This window comes from Zea mays, chromosome 1 (assembly GCF_902167145.1).
Source record: "Zea mays cultivar B73 chromosome 1, Zm-B73-REFERENCE-NAM-5.0, whole genome shotgun sequence".
Taxonomy (NCBI): domain Eukaryota; kingdom Viridiplantae; phylum Streptophyta; class Magnoliopsida; order Poales; family Poaceae; genus Zea; species Zea mays.
The window spans coordinates 167,233,451-167,243,373 of NC_050096.1; the positions used below are offsets into that span (position 1 = coordinate 167,233,451).

General features: G+C 40.1%; 1 long non-coding RNA gene across 1 annotated transcript; it reads left to right on the forward strand.

Moving 5' to 3' along the window:
• Window positions 1-7,147: 7,147 nt before the first annotated feature.
• Window positions 7,148-8,022, forward strand: LOC103640502 (uncharacterized). Its single transcript, XR_559669.2, has 3 exons — window positions 7,148-7,273; window positions 7,385-7,456; window positions 7,550-8,022. It is a non-coding gene; the product is annotated as an uncharacterized lncRNA (long non-coding RNA).
• The last annotated feature ends 1,901 nt before the right edge of the window (window positions 8,023-9,923 follow it).

A 9,923-nucleotide genomic window follows, 5' to 3' on the forward strand; every position in this document is an offset into this window, starting at 1 on the left:
ATCTTCTAAATTCTATTTTGGGAAGTTAATATATTTCTTCTTCAAATTATTTTATGTTGTCACAAAATGCACACAACACAAAAATCCAGCATGATGCATGGTTTAATTGAGTGTCTTTATTACTTATTTATTTGTGTAAGTAATGTGTCCACATGAAATGATACACATTGGTAGTACATATAGAGGTAGAGTGATACAATTTCTCTTTTAGATTTTTCTTATAAAGTGGGTATTACAAATCCTACCCCCCTTAAAAATAATCTCGTCCTCGAGATTTAGGAAGGACTAGGGAAAAGATGGGGAAAATCTATGCGAAGCTCTTCTTCTCTTTCCCACGTAGCTTCATCTTCACCATGGTGACTCCATTGTACCTTGCACATCTTAATCACCTTATTTCTTGTAACTCGAGTCAAAGTGTCCAGAATCTTGATAGGGTACTCCGCGTAAGTCAGGTCATCTTGAACACTAAGGTCCTCCATTGGTACCTGCTCTTCAGGTACCCTGAGGCACTTCTTCAGCTGAGATACATGGAACACATCATGTACATCTGTCAGGTGATCGGGTAGTTCTAACTGATATGTAACTTCACCCACTCGCTTAAAGATCAAGAAAGCCAGGAAGGTCCAATGAAGCGAGGGGACAACTTTCCTTTAACTTTAAATATCCTCATTCCATGAAGTGGTGACACCTTGAAGTACACATGATCACCTTCCTCAAACTCTAGTGGTCTTCTTCTATTATCAACGTAGCTCTTTTGCCTGGTCTGAGCTACCCTCAAGTTCTCCATGATTATACAAACTTGTTCTTCTGCCTCTTGAACAAGTTCAGGTCCAAAGAACTGTCTTCCTCCAGTCTGGTCCTAATATTGAGAAGTCCTGCACTTCTTGCCATATAGAGCCTCGAACGGTGACATCTTCAGACTGGCCTGGTAACTACTATTATACGAGAACTCAGCATAAGGTAGACTCTTGTCCCAACTACTACCTTGCTGAAGGGCACAAGCTCTCAACACGTCCTCCAATACTTGATTAGTCCTTTCAGTCTGTCCATCAGTCTGAGGATGGTAGGCCGAACTAAATTTCAACTTCGTATCCATATTCTCAAGAAAACTTTTTCCAAAATCTAGAGGTAAACTGTGATCCTCTATCCGAAACGATCTTCTTCGGTACACCGTGTAGAGATACAGTCCGAGCCATATATACTCTGCCAATTGAGATCCCTTATAAGTAGTCTTGACCGGAATAAAATGAGCTACTTTAGTCATTCTATCCATAATCACCCATATAGAATCATAACCTTTCTAGGTGCGAGGCAATCCAGTAATAAAATCCATACTAATCTTTTCCCACTACCATTTGGGTATCTTTAATGGGTGTAATAGTCCAGCTTGTCCTTGGTGTTCGGCCTTAACTCTTTGACACACCTCGCACATAGCCACATGTGTAGCCACATCTCTCTTCAATCCATACCACCAGTATTTCTACTTCAAATCCTGATACATCTTGGTACTACCAGGATGAATAGAATAATCCGAGTCATGTGCCTCCTTTAGAATAGTCTCACAACGACTCTCAATATCAGGAACACATATCCTGTTCTTGAACCACACGGTGCCTTGCTCATCTTCCGTGAATTCTGGACCTCGACCTTCATTAATCAGATCCTTAATCTCTTGTATCTTAGCATCACCAATTTGTCCTTTGCGAATCTCTTGCTCCAAAATAGGTTCCACATCAATAGTAACTCCTTCAATGTGAGTAACTATCCCCAGGTTAAGTCTCCTGAAATACTCAATAATCTCATCGGGTAGCTAGGCAACAACAGCTGAATGAACATGTTCCTTTCGACTCAAGGCATCTGCAACCAAATTTGCCTTGCCCGGGTGATAGTGAATCTCCAAATCATAATCCTTAATAAGCTCCAACCAACGGTGTTGCCTAAGGTTGAGATCCTTCTGAGTGAATATGTACTTCAAACTCTTATGATTCGTGTATACTTGACACTTGGTTCTCATAATATAATGTCTCCATATCCTTAGCGCATGCACTATGACTACCAGTTCTAAGTCTTGAGTGTGGTAGTTCAACTCATGTTTCCGCAACTGACGAGACACGTAGGCAATCACGTGTCCTTCTCGCATAAGTACTCATCCCATGCCTTGGTCGCATGCATCACAATATATGTCAAATCCCTTCTGTAGATCTGGCATAACCAATACTGTGGGTGACATCAATCTCAACTTCAGTTGGTTAAAACTATCTTGGCACTTCTCGTCCCACTTATACTCTTTTCCCTTCTCCAGAAGCGAGGTCATCGGCTTAGCAATCTTAGAAAATCCTTCAATAAATCTCTGATAATATCCTACAAGCCCCAAGAAACTCCGAATCTCCGTAACTGTAGTGGGTGTGCTCCACGCCACTATCTCCTTGACTTTAGTAGGATCCACTAATATCCCTCCATTAGAAATGATATGTCCAAGGAATGGCACCTCGTCAATCCAGAACTCGCATTTGCTAAACTTGGCATAGAGTTGGTTATCTCGTAGCTTCTATAGCACCAATCTCAGATGTTCCTCATGATCACTTCACTCTTAGAATAGATAAGAATATCATCGATGAACACCACGACGAATCTGTCCAAATACTCCATAAACATCTTATTCATCAAATCCATAAAATAGGCTGGTGCATTAGTTAGTCCAAATGACATAACGGTGAACTCATATAAACCATATCGGGTCAAGGAATCCATCTTGGGAATATCCGATGGCCTAATCTTCATTTGATGGTAACTCGATCGGAGATCAATTTTCGAGAATACCCTTGCACTTCTCATCTGATCAAATAAATCTTCAATGCGGGGTAGTGGATACTTGTTCTTCATAGTGACACCATTAAGGGACCTTTAATCCACGCACATCCCTTGCAATCCATCTTTCTTCTTTACAAACAAAACCGATGCTCTCCAAGGTGAAGACTCGGACGAATGTACCCAGCCTCTTGCAACTCCGTTAACTGCTTCTTGAGTTCTTTTAACTCTTCTACAGACATCCTGTATGGCTGTTTAGGAATAGGAGCAGTTCCAGGTAAGAGATCTATGACAAATTCAACTTCAGTATCTAGTGGCATCCCTAGTAACTCCTCTGGAAAGACATCCGAAAAATCCTTAACCACACAGATGTTGTCACCAACAAACTTCCCATCGACTAAGAATGCCGCTAGTTTGGTGGCGGTAGTTACTGCAATTCCAACTTCAAATCTTTCTCCTTTGGAACTAGTGAGTTCTATGGTTCCTTTAGCACAGTGTATAAACTGTCTTTACCTTTCTTAACCATGACATACCAAGGATCACATCTATAGTGCTCTCTTCTAACACTATAGGGGTAGCTCATCTGGGTTAGAAACATAGGGGACGAAAGAAAGGATTGTAGACAAGGCAGTGATTACGAAGCATGTTACTTTGGGGGATTTATTAGCTAAGTGTGTCACCTACTAAAGCTAATTCATTACCTTATGGTGGTACATGCTAAGATGCCCGTCTATACTATTTCAATCAATCAAAGAAGCAAATCAGGCATTGATCACCAGCACAATCAACCAACATTTTTAATAGATAAAATAATTTTAATTTTTGTCTTAGGTCTCCTATCTATTAAAAAGGTCATAAATGTAGGATTCCAAGGTGTGAAATCCATCTTGTCTCAGAGTAGAAAAGGTAAGAATCATCAAAGTAGAACAGTAGAAGGTGAGACAGGATCAAGATAAGTATAAAGATAATCAGAGTAAGGTAAGTATAGAATGAATCAGAATAAGATAAGTAGGTAAGGGTTTTGTCCATTTCTATCTAGGTTTCGTCCTACAATCAACATTTCCTCTGATACCACTTCTGTCACACCCGGTTTTAAGGAGCAAATCCGGGTGCATCTCATACATGCGCCAAGAAGACAACATATATAATAACAGAGTGTATAGAGATAAATGTCACGATACATCAGAGTATTTATTACATAGCGGAAGACTTATTACAAAGTAAAAGAATAAATATAAAACGAACTAAGGATCGTTGGCGCCAATGTCAACTGAGAAATGCCACCTAGATCAGATCAAACTCCTCGCCTTGTGGCTCCTCCTGAACCACCTGCTCTTCTCCTGTGGGGGGGTGTGAAACACCAAAAGTGAGCTCACATACGTTCATAGCTCAACAAGTCGTGGGGAATAATGTGGCATGAACTCACCAAAGCTGGGAGTTCATGTGAAGTGTAAGGCTGATCAACAAAGTAAGGGCTGAGGCTGAGCATTGCTTTTATAAGTTGGTCAAAATTTTATTAGCAATTACTAAGTGTAAGTAATTACCAAACCTTAATAATAATAAAGAAAAGTAATAGTAAAATAATCCCAAATGCGATGCAAATGTCAAATTAAATTTAAGTTCCATAAATTAATCATGTGAGGGTCCGAGCTGCTCATGACCGTGAGCACGGCTAGTATACCAGTTTTACACTCTGCAGAGGTTGCGCATCTTTACCCACAAGTCATGTTACCCATCTGCCAAGAGATGGCCAATCCCATACACCTCTACCGAGGAGGCGAGGCAGGGTAACACTACGAGGCCTTTACAAAAGTTCCACTAGCTTCAAAAATCCCGCTACAGTTTATAGAAAGCTCCAGTGCAGGAATCCCTCGCCTGACCGCCATCGCAGCAAAATCAACCCAAGGACCTCCCTACACTGACCACTCCCCTACTACCCTTGCCCCTTTCAGGTAAGGAAGTCATCCACTAGCTTTCCTAGTTAATCAGCCAAGGGCGTCCCATTATACCCTTGTGGTAGCACTGTTTTCCCGGGTGGTCGCTCCATGTTCCCATTAACATAATGATCTTAACATGAACAGTAATAATAAAAAGATAATAAAAGTGTAATTATGAATAAAGTATTTCTATACCCAAATCCACATAAAGCAATAGCAGGTACTACCCAAAAATATTTCAGTGGTGAACAAGGTAGAAAGATAGCCAAAACTGGGGTAACCTATTGGATCCCATCAAAATTAACCTATGCAGATCATTATAATTAATAAGAATATGGCTGGGAAAAAGTAAGTGATCAAGGGCACAACTTGCCTTCAATGAGCTCCTGCTCAGCAGTCTCTACCAGCTGAACCTCAGAATCCCCTATAGCTTGCTCGTCTACTCGCATCAACACAATACATACATAGTATAGCAAAAATTAACATCACATCAAACATGTAAATAAAATACACAATAAAAATCTACACATTAAAATAAGACCCTAAGAACAGGAATTATTAATTTTTGGAGTTATAGGTTTTAAGATATAAATTTCTGAAGGTTTTATGTATTTAATACATGATTAAACGATAGATAAATTTTAATGTGACTTTCATGCCAAAACAGAGGTATTATGTGATAAACAATAATATTATAGAATTATAGAAATTGGAATGGACTCATTTGGACATCATATGAATTTTCTAAGGATTAAATAAGATTCTGGAATTGTTTTTATATAAGAAATTCATTTTATAAACCATTTTCTCTGATTTTCTACTCCCCTGGACCGCGCACAAGATTACCGAGAAAAACAGGGGTTACTATGCAAAAAGACCTTAAGACTCAAAACTTCAGGCGCGGGACTGCGGGTTAATTTATATCTTTCGCGGGGGCTCATTCGCAAAGCAACAACCGCGAAGGGGTATCGGCAGGCCAGAGCCGTCCGATCACACCTGATCGGACGAGATTAGACACGGCACAGTAACACGTTGCAACCCGCCCTGACCATCAGATCCGATATCAACGGTTAAGGGACGGCCACGTCCTGGTTCGATCTAAACCCCACACCCGCGATCCAACGGCTAAGCTTCAATTGGGCGAAGGGGGTGTCTATCTCCTAATCCTGACCATCATTGACGCGATAGACGACACAGGTTCTTTCGTCGACCTCCTGGTGAGCCGCGACGACGCAGGCTACGCACGACGGCGACCGCGCCGGCCAGGGCGCACCAGGCGCAACGGTGTGCCAGTTTCAAATCGAAGGCAGGATACACGAAGCAGACATGATGGTGAAGAGTTTGGCGGTGCTATTACCTCGTGGTATGCAGCAGGATGCCCTGGCCACGCTATGGGGCGGATCCGCGGAGGTGTAGACGCGACGACGAGAAATTAGTGGGGCACTGGTAGTTTTCTTCGCCAATGGAGGCCCCAGCTAGTGTCGGTAGACACTCAGAAACCCGCCGGTGCAACACTACGGCCCCAAACTCGTCGCGGCGTGGATCAATTCGGCGGTGGTGGCAGAACAAAGTCCCACGGCAGCGCACGGTTGAGGGGGTCAGGGACGACGGACGCGGGTAGGGGGGTGCGAGACGTGGCTTGATCTAGCGCGAGGATTAGCGGATGAGGAGAGGTAGCCCGCAGGCCGTCCGAGTTTTATCCCCAGCTTTCGGGCGCTCGGACCCGGTCTTCTCGCGCAGAGGTTGAACAGAGCACCCGCGAGAGGAGGGAGACTATCCTGACCGGTGGGGACAACATGACAGAAGAGAGAAAATGCCCCGCCCAACACCCGAGTGGCTGACTGATGGGCCCCCGGTTGACAGTCGGTCCCACAGGTCGGCGCTAGCCCACGCTGCACGGTGCGCGCAGAGAGGATTTGGGGCGCGCAAGTGAAGAGCTTTAATGGGCCGCGCCAGGGAGTTTGGGCCCGAGTGGCGCTTTCCATTTTCTTTTCCTTTTTCTAATTTCTTTTCTCCTCTCTTTTTATTCTTTTGAAACTCAAATCTGAAATCAAATTCTTGTAGTGAATTTTGTACTCAGTTAAATGGAGATTTTGAAATCACCAGTTTGAAAGATATTTATTCTTATTTTTTCCATTTTATGTAGTATTTCTCTCATTTCTTTCTTCTCTTTTCTAAATTCTAAAACCTCCTTTTATCTTCTAAATTCTATTTTGGGAAGTTAATATATTTCTTCTTCAAATTATTTTATGTTGTCACAAAATGCACACAACACAAAAATCCAGCATGATGCATGGTTTAATTGAGTGTCTTTATTACTTATTTATTTGTGTAAGTAATGTGTCCACATGAAATGATACACATTGGTAGTACATATAGAAGTAGAGTGATACAATTTCTCTTTTAGATTTTTCTTATAAAGTGGGTATTACACACATGACCCTCTCCTCTAAGTCTCAGCGCAAGGCATATCCATGTAGGGCTCTGCAGAGCCAGCGCCTCACCCTTACCACATCCCTAAACCCTAGGTAAGTACTTCTCCTTCTCAAATTAGTTTTCTTCTTCCAGAATTAGTGGTAGATTTCGATTTTGTTCGATTTATCTCAATTGTAATTAACTAGAAGTTACTTGAATTGTAGGTGAGTCGAGGTTGAGAAATGGGATGAAGGGATGGCATTTGAGTGAAATAATGTGGTTCATTCTATGATAGAGTAAGCTTAGATACCTCTAGTTTTTTGATTTGCTGTTAGAAGCGAAGTAGCGAACAACAGGAAGCTTAATTTGGTACTCTTTTTTTGTTGTAGGCTTAGTTTAGCGCCTCCCGAACAAGAGGCTCAAGAAGTTGTTGATTGGGATGAGTAACAAATTATTGAAACAATGGATGGTGAAGGGAGATTAGAAGTTGCTAGTGAAGAGCAACTGTACGTCCTTTTAGGTTTGAGAGATGACAGCGAGAAAGCACAAAAGGATTGACAAGATGATAGTCAACATAATCATTCTAGTGTTACAAACATATATTTAGATTTAGGTGGTGCAACCATTTATGTTGATGATCACATACCAAATGAGTGGGTGATTTTGTACAACAAAGATAAACTAAAAATGAAGCTAGGTGCTTTGTTTACCTCTAGATAGAGTTTAGATCATAGTCTAAGGAAATGGGGTCGATGCCTCGTTCCATGGCCCGGGTCAGCATCCCAAATCGTGGGTCGGGGTCACCATGGGTCATGGTCCCGAATGCTAGAGAGTTGCTATACCATTGCACATGGAACGACATGTATCTTACTCATTTTGGATGTGCTACTCCACTTACACTAGGAAAGGATTCTGTTTACTCGATCGTGGTATTTTAAAGCTCATTACGTGGTGAAACACTCGACCAAGTCTGTAGTAATCATCACTAGTAGAAAACAGATCTATGCCTACAGTGAGATCCAATTTTTACACCGTACCGGTAGAAATCATGGATTTGTATTGGCGGTTTTTTTAAAAACCGTCACTAGAAATCATTTTTATCCTGAAATTTTTGAGTTTTAAAATGATTTCGTATGAAAAACCACCAAAATAAAAGTTTTAGTTACCTGAAAGTTATGGAGATTTGTAGTTGACAACTTTTTTTATTTGAACTCATTTTGTCTATCAAAAATTGCATATGTATTTGTCAAATTTAAAATGCAAATTTTGCAAACGACCTTGGATGGAAAAAGTACCAAAATAAAAGTTGTAGAACGTGAAAAGTTATTCAACTTTGCACATGACAAATTTTTTGAGTTCGTTTACGGTCTCAAACAATTAATTACACTCAGATGGTTATAATATTTGGGAAACAAAACTGCAATCTAGATATGAAGCAAGTGATGAGTAGAGCGGTAGAAGAGGGTACATGCGAGGATGAGGTCGTGGGTTCACAAAAAATGCTGCAACCTAATATTTTTAAAACTTAGTTTTTGATTCCTTAAAAGGATTATCACTAGCGATAAAAATAATTATTTTTACTGATCCATAACACTAGCGGTTCGGAACCCGATGTATATAACTTCCTTGTGTACTAGTTTATTTCACGTGTACACAATAATCATATGTATTGTTATGTCTAAAACTGTTATCAACTGATCATTTTTTTTCTTTTGACGTTTGTTCTATTAACATTAATACCATGCAATTGTAAACATGAACCCAATGTCGTCCTTGCTCAAGAAAGATACAATACGTCTTAATCACGGAGGATATCTCGCAACATCCACGATGAATTAATTACTCTAATATATCTATATCAGTTATTGACCAAAATCTCACTAGCATTTCTATATATGCTAACATGCAAGCCATACAATTAGAAAATTGATTTTATGTATCATCAAACTATATTTTGTAATTTATAACATGCTCTTCAGCTTGCTCTCCTAAAGTATAAATGTAGTACATAAATATCTCTTCATCGTGGCCAATAACAGTATAAATATATATTCCACGTAAAATCATATTAGTTTAGTAATTTGTGTGTAAATTAGGATTGTTAGAATGTAATTCAATTCCACAAATCCAGACGGGGCCTATCCTTTTGTTTTGCACTGCCCAATTTTGATAAGTACTGGTGCAAGAATATGTAGATCTAATTCACACATGCTTTAATTTATTTTTAAGAAAGTCCTTCTAGTATTTCTGAGTTTTCACGCTGTGCATGCTTCATGTGTCACAAACTCCACACGCTGAGAAGCAGCTATCGTTCCTAGTAAAACCCACAATAACAAGAGTAATACAACAATATTAGTTTTTGATTGCCACCAACTTAATTCGTTGGTTAATTTGAAAAAAAGAGGACATGGATACATGAGCACCACTACGTCAAAAATGGTTAAAGGGGACGTGACTCACACCGGTTAAAAACACATCACTAATTTTTTACAATGACATATTTTTTTTAAAAACACGTCACTAACGACTGTGCACATATGACATTTATTATAAAAACATGTCACTAGCGAAATATGGTAATAACCGAGCGACATCTTTTATTTTACGTGTCTCTACTGTGATCTATTTAGTGACATGTATATATAAATGCATCACTAACTTCAGACATCAAATTTATTTAGTAACATGTATATATAAACATGTCATTGACTTGAGACGTCAGATCTGTTTAGTGACGTGTATTTTAATGCACGTCACAAATAC